Consider the following 17022-nt stretch of genomic DNA (forward strand, 5'->3'; position numbering starts at 1 on the left):
GGACTGGAGCAGGGAGCATATCCAGAGCAGTACCTCCCCCAGAGTGCTAGGTGGCAGCGTCCATGGGTTGCAGTGGTACCTTGGACTCCCCCAGGGCTCCATGGGTATTGGAGTTGGATACCGCCCTGTTGGGATTAGTGGGCGCCGCCAAGAGATGCTTCAACTACAGTGACCCTGGAGTGCAGCTCATCCGCCATGCTGGAAATTTGTCAACGAGCAAGGAGCCAGTGGACAGTACTCTGGGAGCCAGAGGAGTAGAAGAGAAAAGAAAGAAAGAGAAAGAAAAGGAAGAGAATTGTGCTTTTGAAACTGTGTTATACTTGTGGGGGACGGGGAAGGTGTTTCCCACAAGAAAAAAAGGAAAAATAAAATTCCTGTGTGCTTTGAAGTTGTGCCTCTGTGTATCTCTGTGTCGGGTCGGAGTGGCGGTGCCTGCCTTGGTGGTCCATACCTTATATAGTTTCATTTTAAAGTCACTATAGAGTACGATGGTAAGGTCAGATGACTGAGGATGAAAAGAAAAAAAAAACTGCAGATAAGCTGGAGAAGAAAAAAACAAAATCTGCAGTGGTTCCAAAACCAAAAGACCACCCAGCCCCACTAGGTATTCTATCTAACATAAATGAACATAAGTTGTTCCTTATTATTGTTAGTAAAATAGTTCTAGTGTTGAACAACACATTAAAATATGCTGATTGTTTGTCCACTTAACATTATTCTCATCATAGACTTGATTATATTTTCATTACCCGGCCACTTAACTCTTAAACAGGTAACTTGACACATCTCCTTTCTTAGCCTATAAGTGTGCTATGTCTCAATTTAACTTTTGCTAATTTCCACACATGCCACTCACAGGAGGTTTAAATCATGCCTGCTCCAGAATACTGAATTTTGTGAAAAAGTCTCCTTAGAGTTTAACAAATACATTTCTGTGAATTTTGGGCTCTTCTGATGACTCTAGGCATGTAAGGATGGTTGAGAAAGGTGCAATTCATGACTTCACAATCATCTGTTTTAGGGACCTGGCTCACAAATGCTGGCAAAGATTTTTGTAATTGAGTCTGGTTGCTCTCTCCTTTGAAACAAGGGCTATGCACAGCATAAGGTGATGATCACACATACAAGATCAGAATTAAATTCCTTGCATTTATAGAGAACAGAATTTGAGATACACAATGGCCACAATGTTATGCTTGGAGCTAGGTCAGCATGTTACGACTGCAGACATGTGATGTATTTGCATCTGTTTTTAGATAGTTAAAAATAAATCAGAATATTTAACCAATTATCAATAATCTTGAATCATATTCTGTATTATTTTCCTAAAACGGTTCTCTTTTACAAACAAAACTTTATTTTTTTTGAGAGAATCTGTCCCCCACAAGATTCACTAAGGAAAACACCCTTATGGTGGACATACCGATTTCATTAATTGCATTATCTGAACTTAAGGATGCTGTGGACTTTACAAAAGTTTTGGATCCTGAAGGTCTGTCTCAAGAACTTTATTATAAAGCATCTAGTTTCCTTATTTCTGCAAATCTTAAACTCTATCCAATTAAACAGTTAGTTAATTTTGACATGATTTCGTCCACCATGAGGCAAAGAATCTTAATCCCAAATATGATAAAGACTTATGTGAAGCTGCTAGCAAAGCTCCTTGTGCGTCACCTGCAGTTGGTCATCCAAAACAATATATAGTGACCAGATTACATTAGTTGTCGCAAGACATTATTGATCTCGCCTCTACTCTGTCCAATCCTTCAGGCTATAACTTGACAAGGATTAGGCCTTTGAGAGCATTAACTGGAATTTTCTTTGTCAGGATCTGTACTTGATGGTTTTAGTGACAGTTATATTAACATGGTTAAGAGACACTATACTCTTACGTCACCTGCTTGATAATCTCTCAACTCTTTCTAATCTATAGAGCTGCCACATAACCCTGATCCATCCTCCTTAATTTTTAACCTCTCAATTGGGACCTTTACCGTTATTATTCTAAATCACTCCTATTTTATCCTTTCTTCTGTATATGCAGTTGATATGTTGCCCATTCTAGGCAACTTTCCCTCATTTCCCTCACATGTTTAGTTTTTCCATTTTTAAGGCAAATTAAATTAACTTGTAATTACAGCTACAATTAACTTGTCTCTATCCAGTATCCTTCGGTTAAATCGCCTCTATCATTTTTTTTTTCTTCATTGGTCTCTCTGACCCCAAACTAAATACCTTTGCATTGACATATTTTTCTTACTATAGGTCAGTTTAGCATTCTAATATTGTGTGTCTTTCAAGGTATTGTAGAGGTTGTAACCTCATTATTTGTCTCCCAATCTTACTTCACGATAGAGAGATAAAAAATACTGACACACTAAAGTTCAAAATTTATACCAAAAATCAAAGACAAAGATAAACATGCTAAAGTCCTAATTCTTGGGTACATCCTGATTCTAACCAATTGCAAAGGTTTTAGTCAGAATTCCAAAAGGTTGGATGCTACCATCTTAAGTATTTTCGGTGTCTGGATTATTGCTATCATACATAGCAACTTCCAGTGTTCTTGTGACAGCAATAGGATAATTTTGCTAGTAGCAAAATCGCTGTGGCTTCTCAAAATCGTACTGACTATGATAAGAAGAGATAGTCAAAATGGTGACACAAAAATATAAACATGTTAACTATAAAATATAATCATATCAAAATGAAAACAAAAGGACACAATATATGTTTCTTCCAAATGTCAGAATTGTAACATCTCCAGTATATTTTTATATATATATATATATATACACTGTAATTTTTGACATATAACAGATATTCCATTAAGCATATCACTGCAATCTGTAAAAGTAAAGATGGCAAGATATCCCTGACCATTCACTATTTACCTTACTAGACTTCCCTATCAATCAACCATTTTAGTTTCCCCACTGTATTTGTTGTTACCTTTATTTCTCTGAAGTTAAAGTCACATTCCCAAAATTTAGCTCTCCTAATTTCATATTATTTTCATGACTTTCCAGGTTGACATAAACTTCAACAATACCGCCTTTTGGCTTGCTGGCAGCTCTATTTCTTTTCTATGCTGAACTTGTCAAGTTATTTTGACACTCTGTGATGTTTTTGCCGACCCAGGCTTGCAATGTCCTAGTTACTGAGGTTCATGTTTTCTGTGCCCTTGTCATCGTTTTTCTCCTGCCTTCAACTTTGATCAGTTCATAAGGCGAATGGTGTCTCTATCATCTCCACATTTTTCTGTCCTCACTATATTTTTTCTTGTTTGTTCTCTCCAAATTTTAAGTCTGTGTCTGACTTATATGCAACTATGTGTAAGGCACCTTTTACATCCTTACTAATATTTTAAGTCTGGCAACATGACCTCCCTTCTTCACTCCCTATCAAACTGAAATCTATTTTTAAAAATATCTCCATTGGAAGGATTGACTTTTGAACCTCTTTTTACTGATGAGTTTGATCAAAAAACATATATGTTACTCCAATTTCTTGTTTCATTAGTCCTTAAAAATTTTAGTATTTATCAATTCGTTTACTGTCTCTGTCACTTTTATCAAATCTGAATTCAGTCACAAAATACAATTAAAGAAAATCCAGCTGTGGAGAAAAAGTAATCCATCATCACTTGCCAGCTAAGACCTGGGGCAATGTTAGCAATGAAGGCTCAAACACAAATGCAGATTATTTCTAAATGCAGAAATTTACATTGTTGACCTCTTGTACATTTCCTGACAATGAATTTGAATACTCTTCTCTAAATGAGCTTTTATTATATGTTCTGGCTGCTAGCCTTTGTTAAGTCTCATGGCCATGAATACTCATATGGTGTCACCTGAAACTAAAAAGTCAAATCCCTGGTTGCAATTTTACTTTCTAGTCATTTTAAAAAGCTCTCAAATGAAAATGAGAGAGGAAGAAGAGTACCACGGCAAAGAAAGATGCTTACATGGTAGCAGCATGATATGCACAGTTTGTGTTTGCTTAGATTGTTTTTTTTTTTAATTTACACATGAAGCAAGCCGAATTTGCAACTGGTACACTGGATTCAGATGACAGTAACTGAAACCTTATTGAGAGTGGCCATAACTTATATCAGAACATTAGAACAATTTTGACAGAATTTGTCAATCCCATCCACTTAATTTCTCCAGAATAACAAGTTTTGAAGGTCCTTAAAGTCCTAAAGTTCCTAAATTCCTGCTGTCTAACACACTACTTGGTAATCTGCGCTTATTGTTCTATGTGTAAAGAAAAATCTCTCCAACATTTGTGCCAAATTTACAAAACTTCCCGTTTATGTCCCCATATTCTTGTTGAAGAACTCATTACGAAGTAACTGCTGGGAGTCACTTTACTGTTCTTCCTTGCATAGTTTTAAAACCTTCAGTCATGTCAGCTCTTAATCTTTGTTTATTTTAACTGAAAAGATTCAACTCATAGTTCATACCTTGCAGTTCTGGAATCAGCCTAGTCACTCTTCTCTGGGCTTTTTCTAACACTGAAATCTTTCCTTGATCCAGTAGCCATACCACATGCACTTCAGGACAGGTCATCCACCTGAAGCTAAGTGTGATGATGCGGGTTCTTCTTCATGCACCCACTTCCTTTTTGGGAGCTCTTGAACCCGACACTGTCGGTAATGTAAGCGGATGAGCTGGACAATGGGGACACCAAACGAAAAAGGGAATGGTGTAAAGTGCAAAAGTGCTTTTATTAAAACCAACAAAACAAATCCAAAGTGTCAAATAAATAGTGCAGTGCAATCAAAAATCAATAAATAAACAATGCATTAAAAACAATTAAAAACAATTGGTCCAAAGTGGAGGTTGAAATAATTCCATTAATAAATCCTTTAAAACCGTGGTTAAAATACTGGCTGAAAGCCGTCCCTTCTTTAAAAATAACACAGTGCCTTTTTCAGCTGGCACCTCCTCTGCTACTCCCTTCCAGGCCCAGCTTCAGGGGAGCTGCCCTACCTGCAGCTGACCTTCTCCTTCTGCTGGTCTGGTAGCTTCCCAATCCCTGGATTCATTTAGCTCTTCCAGACTGAGACTTGGGTTTCCCAGCAACCTGGGAACTCATGCTGGGACTTCAGCCTCCCAAGCCTCCAACTCCCGCTGCCTTCCACTGCCTTATGCGTTGAGCCAACCATCTTCCAGTCACTCCTGCTCCTTAAAAGCACTCAGCAGGAGCAACCACTACTTTCTGCCCCTGAGTGTTGGCTAAACACTCTACTAAGGGGCTGTTCTCCAATAATAAATAATCATACTTGGATTCTACCTGACAACGTACTATTAACACCACTAAATAAAATCAAACATAGTAAAATCTTCATTTTAATCTTTGGTGTGGAACTTTTTTTTTTTTCCTGGATAACTGTTCTAAAGTTGTAAGAGTTTATGCATTATAAGGTGCCTAAAGAGTTTTATGCTATGTTAAGTGTTCAAAGGTATGCTTATGTGGTGATCGAACTAAATTATAAGTAGGTGAATGATCAATTTTTCAAGTACACTTGCTTTTGTAAGTCAGATATGAAACATCTTTAAATAAGCTTTAATGTTAATGGAAGAAGCCAGTTCAAAAAGGATTAGATATAGTAGATCATATCTAGACAACATTATAGTTTTTGAGCATATCATATATCATTTGTACAGTATAAGTAAACGCATTTTCTAATTACTCATTTTTATCATGTATGTTACTTTAGTAAACAGAATTTATACAAGTCAGAAATGCAGTAAAATATAGCATACACCATAAAGTACCAAATTCAATCTTTGGAAGTAAAAGTACACAAGTGTCTTGTGAAGCATGTACAATTCTGGAACATTCATTTATATTCTGATGGCATAAACAACACCTGTATCATCCTTGGCAAATATTGTTTAAAAGTACAGTAAATCCTCACTTATCTGTTACTGCATATGGCTCCACATTTGGTTTACAGGCTGACTAATGCAGTTTGATATATTATAGTCTCAGCTTGTTTAAGGTACATATTGTATTATAAATCTAATAGTTAATGTTCATCAGTTTACCTTACTGATTTATTACTATACAGTGAAAAGTTTACTTTATAAATGAGTTTTATTCATACAGTATACTTATAGTGCAGTATTATTCAGAAGCAACTTATTTTAAGTAAGTCACTATGATTGTGATTACAACAAAAATGAGCCATGTTCACTTTCAGTAACAATGCCCTAATAAATAGCTTTCTTAATCACCACTTGACAGCACATTTCTTACCTAGTTAAGAGCAGGCTGATGTTGTTTCTTTCTTCTCATTAAATACCATAAACTAATATTGTACAGTTCCAGTTGTTGTTTTTTGCTAGAATAAGAGAATTCACTATAACAAAAGCACATATTTTTCATGCTGTCTTTTTAATTAACCTGTCTGTCAATTTAATAAAACAAAGTTACTACAAATGGATTATGTGTCAGTCGTGTTTGTATATGCAGGACATTTTGACATACAGTAAATATATACTGCCTGTATAAATAGCGGGTAGCTCTTGTCACCCCCTTAAAGGAAGCCTATTTTGGAGAGTGAACGGAAGGGGCGGAGTCAGCAGCCCTCACTGGATTGTTTCTCAGCACTATGGAGAGAGAAGAAAATGACAATGTTAGCGATAGCGACCTCTGTCACCCTGGAGTGTTATTACATACCTTGACAGACCCTGTAAGGAGACTCTTATATGCATGCGTGACAATAATATACAGTATATATTGTGTATATATTGTGACAGATTAGGGCTGTATCACTCCCTTGAACCCTTGTCCAAGACTTCAGACACCAGATAATAGTCCAAATGATGACTTTATTTAAATGCCACAGTGCATCTCCTCCACTATACTCATAAACAAACTAATCACAATAACAATTAATCAATAATACTCTCCACCACTCCCAGACACGTTGCCACCCTTCCACCCAACTCAGCTCGCCATCTGGGAGCTCCCAGAGTCCTTTTATAGTCCCTGACCCTGACGTGTTTCCAATCCCCAGTCCATGTGATTCTTTATCACTTCCAGGTCAGGTACAAGTCCTTCTTCTCACCCCAGAAGCACATCGCTCTTCCTTTGACGCACTTCCGGGTTATAGAGCACAAATGAGTCTTCGGTCCTCCCAGCAGCTCCCTCTTGCGGCCCCTGGGATATCCAGCAGGGTCATGTATAAAAACTACATAATCCATGACTCCCTGCTCGTCTTCGGGGCACCTCCATACTGCAGGGAGGGCTCCATCTGGCGGCCTGGGGGTACTGGTTGGGATAACAAGCCGGCCAAAGACCACAATATATACAATTCTTAGATCTCATTTGTGAGAAGCAGTTCATAGATATGTGATACAGTATCTGCCAGATAATACAAAGAGTACACAACATGTGTTTCACCCTTATTGGGGCTCATCAGGTGTACACACTTTTGCATCCCCTTAAGGTGATAGAACCTGGGGTGTCAGCGCCTGAGGTGAAGCCTATGACAGAGATTACAATTGAGAACTAAGAATGTAAAACTGTTGTTTTTTCTGGTTACAAATCTCAGTACCATCACAGAGCACACATCAATTAATTAACACATGATTCAAGTGTCTAAAAATACAAACATAAGCAAACTTTTAAAAAGATAAATGATTACTATAAATTGCACATGGAAATTATCATCATTTGCACATTGGTATAATAAACTCCAATATTGGGCCAAAACTTTTGTCATAAAAAGTTTGCATGAAAATAAAAAAACACATAGTCTAAACAAGGAACTTGAATGAGTAAAAACATAACTCAATAAATTTATAAGGGACTCTGGTGGGTAGCGTAGTCCAGTGAAGGCTGGACTGGAGGTATGACTATGCACTGTCATTGTTGTGGGACTCCTGGTCAAACCAAACTGATCCATTAAGGAGGGAGGAACACATAAACATGGGTCTGTACAGTTGAATATATTGAAACATGAAAACAAGGTCTTCTATTCAAAACTGGGTTGGAAAGTTTGCCAAATGAGAGTAATTAAGTATGAAATCCTGACTGCAATCAGCACAGTAGAATAGCTTCCTTTTTACTAAGTTGCTTCAATATGGGTTAGTGAAGATTTTTACGTAATTGTTTGATTACAAGGGCAACATTTGTGTAAGGCACATAATTTGTTTATTCCAAATTTACAGGAAAATGTAATTGCTTAACATTACTGAGGAGCCACACTGTTCTTGTAAATAAGGTATCTGAAAAAATTCCCAAATTCAACATCAAGAACTTTCTTTGAAGAAAACGGAGCTATAAATGGAGGGAAGAAGTCTGGATATCTTTATTGCTATGGTTGATTCAAAAGAATGTATTCCATATAACATCTAAGTATCAGATGTGACTTGTTTTATTTTATCTAAATTATTTTTTCCAGTCACTGTGATTTTCAGGAATCAACTAGCAAATACAAAATAATAAGGTGCTGCTGCACTTTATTTGTCTGCAGTCACAGGGAAAGTAAAGCACAACATAATGTTAACATACCAAACTCTGAGTTTTACCTTGCCAGTGTAAGTGTTGTAAGGGATCAAGTCGAGTACTGATCCCTTGCCATGAAGGGAGGCCAAAGGTTTGCATGGATTTGAGACATTGGCCTTCTCTGAGCCTATATGGGGTGGTCCAGATTTAATTATGCAATTTTCATTATGCTATAACTTATTAAGTTTATTACATAGAAAATCATCCGAAAAATCCTGGACCATCGAGAAGTGTGTGAACTGATGACATGAAGAATCGTCTTCCAGAGTCATCCAGACAATCTGGATCTGCATAATTAGATCTGGACCACCCTGTACTTTCCCGATACAGTGGAGGGCAGCATTCTCATCTCATTGCCCCTGCTTTTTATCCCACAGACATGATGGGAAATGTAGTCCCATGCTGCAGTCCAGTGGTATACTATGCCTACCACCAGGAGGAACTGCAGGGGGGAACTATCTCTGCTTTCCACCTGACCCTGAAGTACTTCCATCAGAATATAGGAAGAGACTGGAAGTACTCCTGGAATCATTTTAAAAAAGACCGCTCTGCTTGGACTCAGAGAGTCAGAAGTGGAAGGTAGGAAGGAAGGCAAAACTCACTGGAGGGAGATGGACAGACAGAGAAAGTGAGAGAGAGACAGAAAGAGAGAGAGAAAGAGAACAAAAAGAGACACCGAAGAGCAAGTATTTAAACTGTGCATTGGCTGTGTTAATTGACCTCTTAGGAGCTGTGTGGCATGGAAAACGCTTACTGGAAGCGTTTCCTACAACAAAAATCATTTCATTGAATCTTTTACTGGTGTTGGGTCTTGTGTGTCTGGGGTTTGGGGCTTTGCAGCTCCCCATACTGTTCAGACCAAGTAGAGGTAATGAATACTCTACAAAGGAGCCTACACATAAACCTTCTTAATCTCTTCTGCACTGAAGAGATCTAACACTAACTTGCTCTACAGAGCAGTCGAACACCACATACAAGAAATCAGGAAAAAAATGAAAGGACGCAAAAATAATAAAACTTGACTAGCAGAAAGTAAAAGACAAGTGGAGGAACAAAGAAGGAAACCATAGTCTTCAAGATTGCTTACAAATGAAAGTCAAAAATGTAGTATCTTCCACTTTAAAAAGACATCAGGAAGAACCTGGCAACTCATTGGCTGCAGATCAGTTTCTCTTAGACTTTGATTGACAAGATCACACACCATAACAATGGAGCACCTGTACACATGTTCACACAGCATACACACAAGCAAGTAAACACAATCCTAACAATCACAGTGGTGACATTACGCCAATAGTGCACTGCGAGTCTTAAACAAACAACCTGTGGGTTTCTCAAATTGTAATTCTACCCCGAGTCAAGGGCTGGGGCCATTGCCTAATGCGTCTCCTCTGCTCTCATTGACATATCTGACAAACAACAGTGACATCATTTTCGGGTTACAACTTCCTGAACAATTCTGCAACATATGAACTCTCACAATAAAATTGTTGAATATGTCCTGTATAACTCAGTTCTTCTGTCATACAACAGGGAATGTAAGCATGGTTTCACTTCCTTCAAATTCACCAAACCTATTCTATAGGTTGGGCATCCAGATTAAAATTGGCCCAAAAGTGTACTACCTTTTGCATATAAAGGAAAGAAAAGTCATGTGGTGTTGGATTTCAATGATATCTCATTTCACTTGAGCTCATGATTATCAAGGATTTTTGTTAAGTACAGGAATTGGTTTATGATAATAACAAAACAGCATCTATTGCTAAGGTCTAGTATGGGTGCAAATTGGGACTAAAGTGCAACTTAAAATGAGCTCTTTCCCCGTCTATGTTGGCGGTGATCTCATCAGACCTGCCTCTACTGCAAAAAATCTTGGTGTCATTTTTGATTCCACCCTTTCTTATTTCGCCCATATAAAACTTTCTTATTTTCACCTCCATAATATATCCTGTATTCGCTCCTTCCTCTCCTTTTCTAATGTTGAGAAACTTGTCCATGCTTTATTACATCCTGCATTGATTATTGTAATTCCCTACTGGCAGGTGCCCCTTCTAATCTTATATCACAGCTCCAGCTTATTCAAAACTTGGCCGCAAGAGTCCTTACATGATCCAGCAGCAGCAAGCACATAACTTCCATCCTGCTCCATCTTCACTGGCTCCCTGTGTCTTACAGAATCGAATATAAAATCCTACTAATAACCTACAAAGCTTTAAATGACCTTGCACCAAACTACATTAGTGACCTTCTACATCACTATGTGCCTGTCTGACCACTAAGGTTCTCTGACTCCGGCAATCTTGTTGTGCACCACACTACTCTACACTCCATGGGTGACAGGGCCTTCAGCTGTATAGTGCCCAGACTCTGGAATGACATACCAAAATTAATTAGATCAGCTGACTCCATTAATTCTTTTAAAAAACAACTCAAAACTCATCTGTTCAGGAAGGCTTTTAGCTCTGCTTAACGTTATTACCCTTCTTTCAGTTTACCTGTCTGTCAAGATGCTCATGTAACCTATGTGTGTGTGCTAAACCACCAATTATGTTGTCTGTTAGGCTTTTTCTCTGAATTTACTGTCCTAATCTTCTTTATTTATTTATCTGGTTTGTACAATGCTATATACTGTATACCCTACCATTCTGTCTTAAACTCTGTTAAGTGCCTTGAGCATGGGAAAGGCGATATATAAATAAAATGTATTATTATTATTATTATTCCCACTTTTGCTTGTCACCAGACTGGCTCCAACTGGTACCAGCACATCAAAAAGTTAACAGCTGCAGCAGTGGTGAAGTGTGGGTGGAGTTTGGTAATAATATGTTGAATGACTTTTGGACAGCCTCAATTCAGAATGACAAACAGGACATCACCCAGGCATTGTTTTCTGCAAGGGTAGGGAAACATTGACTAAAACTAGGAATTATGTCCAGAGGTGAACACTTCGAGGATCTCCTAAGCTCAGTAGACAGATTGTTCCAGAAGCATTGCCCTGTAGTGACAAGGTCACAGTGGTGGGTGAGATCTAACAAGAAATGCTGCACTGGATATTGCAAGGGTGTTTTGACAAATGTGTCTCTTAAATTTTTATGGGAAAAGTAGATAGAATATTTCAGAATTGGAAGACTGGAGTGGCGATCTTCATTATTTAAAAAGGAGGACCAGAAGTTGTGTTACAATTACTGAGGGATCACATTACTCAGCATCATTGGGAAAATCAAATAGCTGAAATTCAGATCCAGGAAGAGCAATGCAAGTTTCATCTTGCATTTTGATTTACGAGTCTTTTTACATTCTGACTGTCACCTTGTAGTGGATCCATATTAGCGTTGTGTTTGGTATTGTTATCTCTTGTTATTATATATGTAATTGATTGACTATTTATTTGCCCAAAGTTGAGGTGAGAACTGCACATTGAAGAATGGGAAATGCCAAGGACTGAGCAAGAGCAGGAAGTTGCCCAAAAGAAAAGGAAAGGAATTCCAAGCAAAGTAGGATTAGGTTTAGGGACAGGAGATCACAGTGACGGTGCTAAAGTTAAAGCTAAAGCTACTCTCTCTTCTGTTTCTTTTTCCTGTTTCTCTGTGGTGGCGGCCTGCGCCACCACCAACCTACTCAAAGCACCATGATGCCCCAGCATTGATGGACTAAAAGCCAGAAGTCCACGTGATCATCATCATCATCATCATCAAATCCTTCCATAAATACAAAGAGGACTGTTTCATTTATGTTAGGTAGATTGCCCAGAGGGGACTGGGCAGTCTCTTGGTCTGGAATCCCTGCAGATTTTATTTTTTTTCTCCGGCCGTCTGGAGTTTTTTTTTTGTTTTTTCTGTCCCCCTTGGCCATTGGACCTTACTCTTATTCTATGTTAATTAATGTTGACTTATTTTATTTTCTTACTGTGTCTCTTATTTTTCTATTCTTCATTATGTAAAGCACTTTGAGCTACATTTTTTTGTATGAAAATGTGCTATATAAATAAATGTTGTTGTTGTTGTTGTTGTAAAGTAGTGAATCTGTTTCCATGCTAGAAGAAAAAACAGTTTGCTGGGACTGGAATACTGTCTGATCTTTCGAGAGGAATGATGTCATTTAAATTGTTGATGGAGATGAGCTAAAATGAAATTCCTAGAGAAGATGGCTGCAAACAGTCTTTGAAAGATGTGGTAGGAGTTAAACTGTATGTTTGTTCTGGAAATTTACTCCATCTTCTAGACCACTGCTAACTTCGCTTGTCCAGGGTACAGATTAAAGATTTCATTGGGATAGCATCTACATATTGTGATTGCAATTTCTGTTTTTGCTTGGTGTTGTGATCATCTTGTGTTTATGTATTATTTACATGTGCTTTGATTTTGTATTTCTTTTTTGGGTAAGGGAACTGGAGCGCCATTTTGTAAGAGTCACATTATTGTATGAAAAAGTCATCTGCTCTCCGTGGCATTTCTTCTCTGGATTCATAGGGACCGATTCAGGTGGTTTGGGCAGGTAATTAGAATGCCCTAGGACAGCTCTCACGGCAGGTGTTCAAGGCATGGTTTACTGAGTTAAGGTTAGCGCTACGATTAGGATTAAGGTTAGGTCCATTATTAAGTAACTATTTAAAGTACATAGTATTGTACATCTGGAAGTTATTTGAATAGAAATAGCATTTTCATTATCATAAAATTCTAACCTATTCTATATAATCTGAGAGGATGGAACTTCCTAAATTGGTGAAAGACAGTTAATATACTGTTATTATGTTGAGATTTGGTGTTTTAGTAATGGATTAGTATTATTTTTATTTGTAGTTGCTTAATATGCTGCTTTCAGAAATGGCTAGATATAGCTAATTTGATGTAATTGAGAAAATTATTGTTTGTAAACTAGCATAGTATTCAGAGTCCTGTGGAAATAAAAATACAGAAAAAAATGGAGAACACCTAAAACTACTTCTTAAAGTAGCAGCAACAACTTAATGTACATTATAAGACAAATGCAGGCACTTATAATTTGAGAGAAAAATAACCCACAAGAAATTAAAAGTTTGATCCTAAAGCTTATCACCTGCATCTGATGTAATATGTGCACTATCATCCAATCATGCAGTATGATTATACCTGATAAAACTATCATCAAGTAGCACACCTGACTGTGCCCTAGAGCAACAGACTTGGAAATGTTTAATAGAATGAAGAACTCATAAACACTACATTTCTTATATATAGTGTGAACACGCTGAACAAGGGGAAGTGGCCGCTCCTCTGAAACCCCTTCTTAAACAGTGATTCAATGGGAAACAAACACAGTTTTTATCTCCTCTTTGCTGGATCAGCTGCAGGCTTGCTGCTGCTGCCATGCTGCATGATCTGCATCTTGCATGGGGCATCGAACAATTAAAAGCCTGCTCCACAGCTGTTCTTTGTTCTCACTGCATCTCTCTTCCTCCAGACATCCTCTACTCCTGTTGGGGCTTCCGCTCCCGTGTACCTGTGAAGAGGTAGATTTTCTGTTCTTTTGATTGAGAGAAAGAGCTGTGCCCTCCAGGTTGTCATGGAGCCCGGATCACTTCTGAAAGAGACGTATGTTTTTATGAAATGTTTGAATAAAGTTTTTGTCTCTGGAATTTCCTGACTGTATCTGTATAAACTTTGTGAATCAAGCGTGACAAGTGGTACCAGAAGTGGTTGCACAAATGGATCCTCCGAGCTCAACACATTCCACTTCTTTCAGACCCAGAGGATCTGCCTCCTATTCCCGCTGTTGCTTCTAAGGATCTGTTGGCAAGGATGACACCGAGATGTTCCTACTAGCTTTTGAACACTCTGTGAGTTTGATGCCCTGGCATAGACAAACCTGGGCTTCCATCGTCATCCCATATTTGTCCTGGGATGCCCTGCTTGCATTGCAAAATATCCCGCCCAATAGGCCCAATAGGTGATTATGATTACATGAAGCAGCGAGTTCTGCTTCATACAACTACGAGCTCCCTGGCTAAGGGCTATGTGATTTGCCAATGAAAGCTGAACCTGGATCACCCTATTCATGCTCAGTTGCTGGATTTATTTCATCACATTCAGAGCTGGTTTGATGGGGACCCAGTCTAGAGCATTGTGGAAAAAGTAGCCATTGATGTGGTACTGGCAAGAATTCCTGAAGTGCTCCGGGACGAATTTCTTTGGCACGATGTTGACTTGTTCTTCACCTTGTCCAAACGACTGGAAAATTCCCAGGCTGCTTGGAGACTGGGTGGTGCATTTGCTTCACCCGGAGCAAACTCTCAACCTGATTGACATCGTCCCTGGAGCGATCTTCTCCCTGAACAGCGGGCTCAGGGCCCACAACATCCAGTTTCCTCAGAAAGACCACCCCAGGCGCCCGTTGTTACTCTTGATCATACCTAAACAAAGAAAACTCAAAAATACAGAATGAGATCACTTTTTTAGTCAAAAGAGCAAAACAGCAAAGCATCACGTCAACAAGAAAATAATTCAGTAAAATCAATGAAATGCTGAAAAAAATAACAAATGGTGACAAAGTCTGGAAGGAAAAAGGGATGTTGGTTGTTGGGAAAAGTATTCTCTGCAGCTCATTCAGTTTTATAAACGGCAGCCATTGTGATTCAGGATGAATAGCCATGTTCTGCCTGCTAGTAACTGGCATGTCACACATAACCCAGGCAGAAGACATACTACCAGTACATGTTCATGTTGGAACAAGTGGTATCAGGAGTTACAAGCACAAATGCCTTACAAAACAAAGACCCTAAACTTAGAATAAATATATAAACAAATCATTTATCATTTCTGAACACCTGGAAATCCTTTCACTGAAAACATTTGTTTTACTAACCAGACAGAATGCACAATAAGAAGAGAAATAGGCTGCGTGGACTTCTGAATATTCTAAGGCTAAGATCCTATGCTGAAATCTACAAACTTCCAAAATATATGAAAACACAAAAGATGGACAAAATGCATTAAATGAAAGCTTATGTAAAATAAAACACCTGAATGTTTGCTGTGAAACATTTCTCCTAAACAGAAGGACCATTAAAAGCAAAATACAAGAGCAAGGAACTAATAATGTTGTTGTTGAGTTTGCAATATCATTAGTATATACAGAGTTATGGCAATATAATAAAGAAAGCAATATAATAACAGCAGATATACATCTATCAGGAAAGAAAGTGCATAACGCTAAAAGTAAGACAATGTTCCTGCTCAAAAAAATCAACTGAGAACAAATTACTGTGGCTACATGGGAATATGACCATGTAAACAATAGAATCTTGTTATCATTGTTTATATATAGAAAGCACAATGATTTCAAGAGAAGTTCCTGTTAAAAGGAATAAGAAAGATCTAAAAGTGGTGCTTACAGTAAATGACTGCTCTTTTGCTTAGATTGTCTTTGTAATATTTAGGTGTCAACAAAATATGAATACATATATGTGCAGTTTTGTTTTAAGAGATGCCATTGAAATGTATTATTATTATTTTTTAGAGTAATTTAGAGCATGGATGCCGTAGATGTAACAGCAGTGATAAATAAAGTTCCCCTGTATATTTAAAAGAAAGTCTTGCCATCATTTCATTTTTTGCACAATTTGTGAAAACAAGACAGTCTTGGTTCTAGTAGCATGTGACACCTAAACAGATCTCTTCTTTTCAAAAATGTTAGAAAATTTTAAATTATCCTGAGGTTTTCAATCAGATTATAAAACTAGGAGACTCTGGGGATTATGGTATTTACACAACTCACTAAGAACTTTTCACCACACTTTCAATTAAACCTTTATTACAACTGAGTTGGCAGATTGCAGTTTTCATCTACATGGTGCATCACCACACACTTTCTTTTCCAGTGGCTAGAGTTTCACCCTCAATTACCATATCACTTAGCTAAAATCTGGGCAAGATGATGTTCTCAGATCAATTGAGTAGCATTCTAAATGAAAGGAGTCCATTTATTTTAATTGTTCTGTAGTGGTAAGAGAAATTTAAATGCTATGTTGAAGGAGCCTACAAAATAAGCAACATACCGTAGCTAATTTAGATAATTTTTTCATTTTGTAATTAAGAAATTTGATTTTTTTTTTGGATTTTAATTTCCATTATTGCTCTTTTATGTCAACTGAACCAACTGTAACAACTGTAACCTGTGAGGAAGTAGGTGAGTGCACCATAAAGTGAGAAGATACACAACATGGATAGGGAGATCACACTCACTCACTCACGAAAAAGAAAATGGCAATTCTCTGAGAAAGCTCAAGACTTGACTAGGAATCTAAAAAAAAGGCTAACAATGTGAATTAGTCAGCATTTCCATCATAAAAGAGATGATAAAAAGTTCTTCCAAAAGCCATAACTCAAGTCTGAAGACTGTGTGTCATTCCGTTCTCTACCACACCTCAGGCTGTTACATTACAATTTTTCATATTAGTACCATTGGACTCCATCACCATCCCTTAATTTTTTTTGTGGTTCACAAAAAATAACATTAACT

The sequence above is a fragment of the Polypterus senegalus genome, chromosome 7, assembly GCF_016835505.1.
Source record: "Polypterus senegalus isolate Bchr_013 chromosome 7, ASM1683550v1, whole genome shotgun sequence".
NCBI classification, from domain to species: Eukaryota; Metazoa; Chordata; class Cladistia; order Polypteriformes; family Polypteridae; genus Polypterus; species Polypterus senegalus.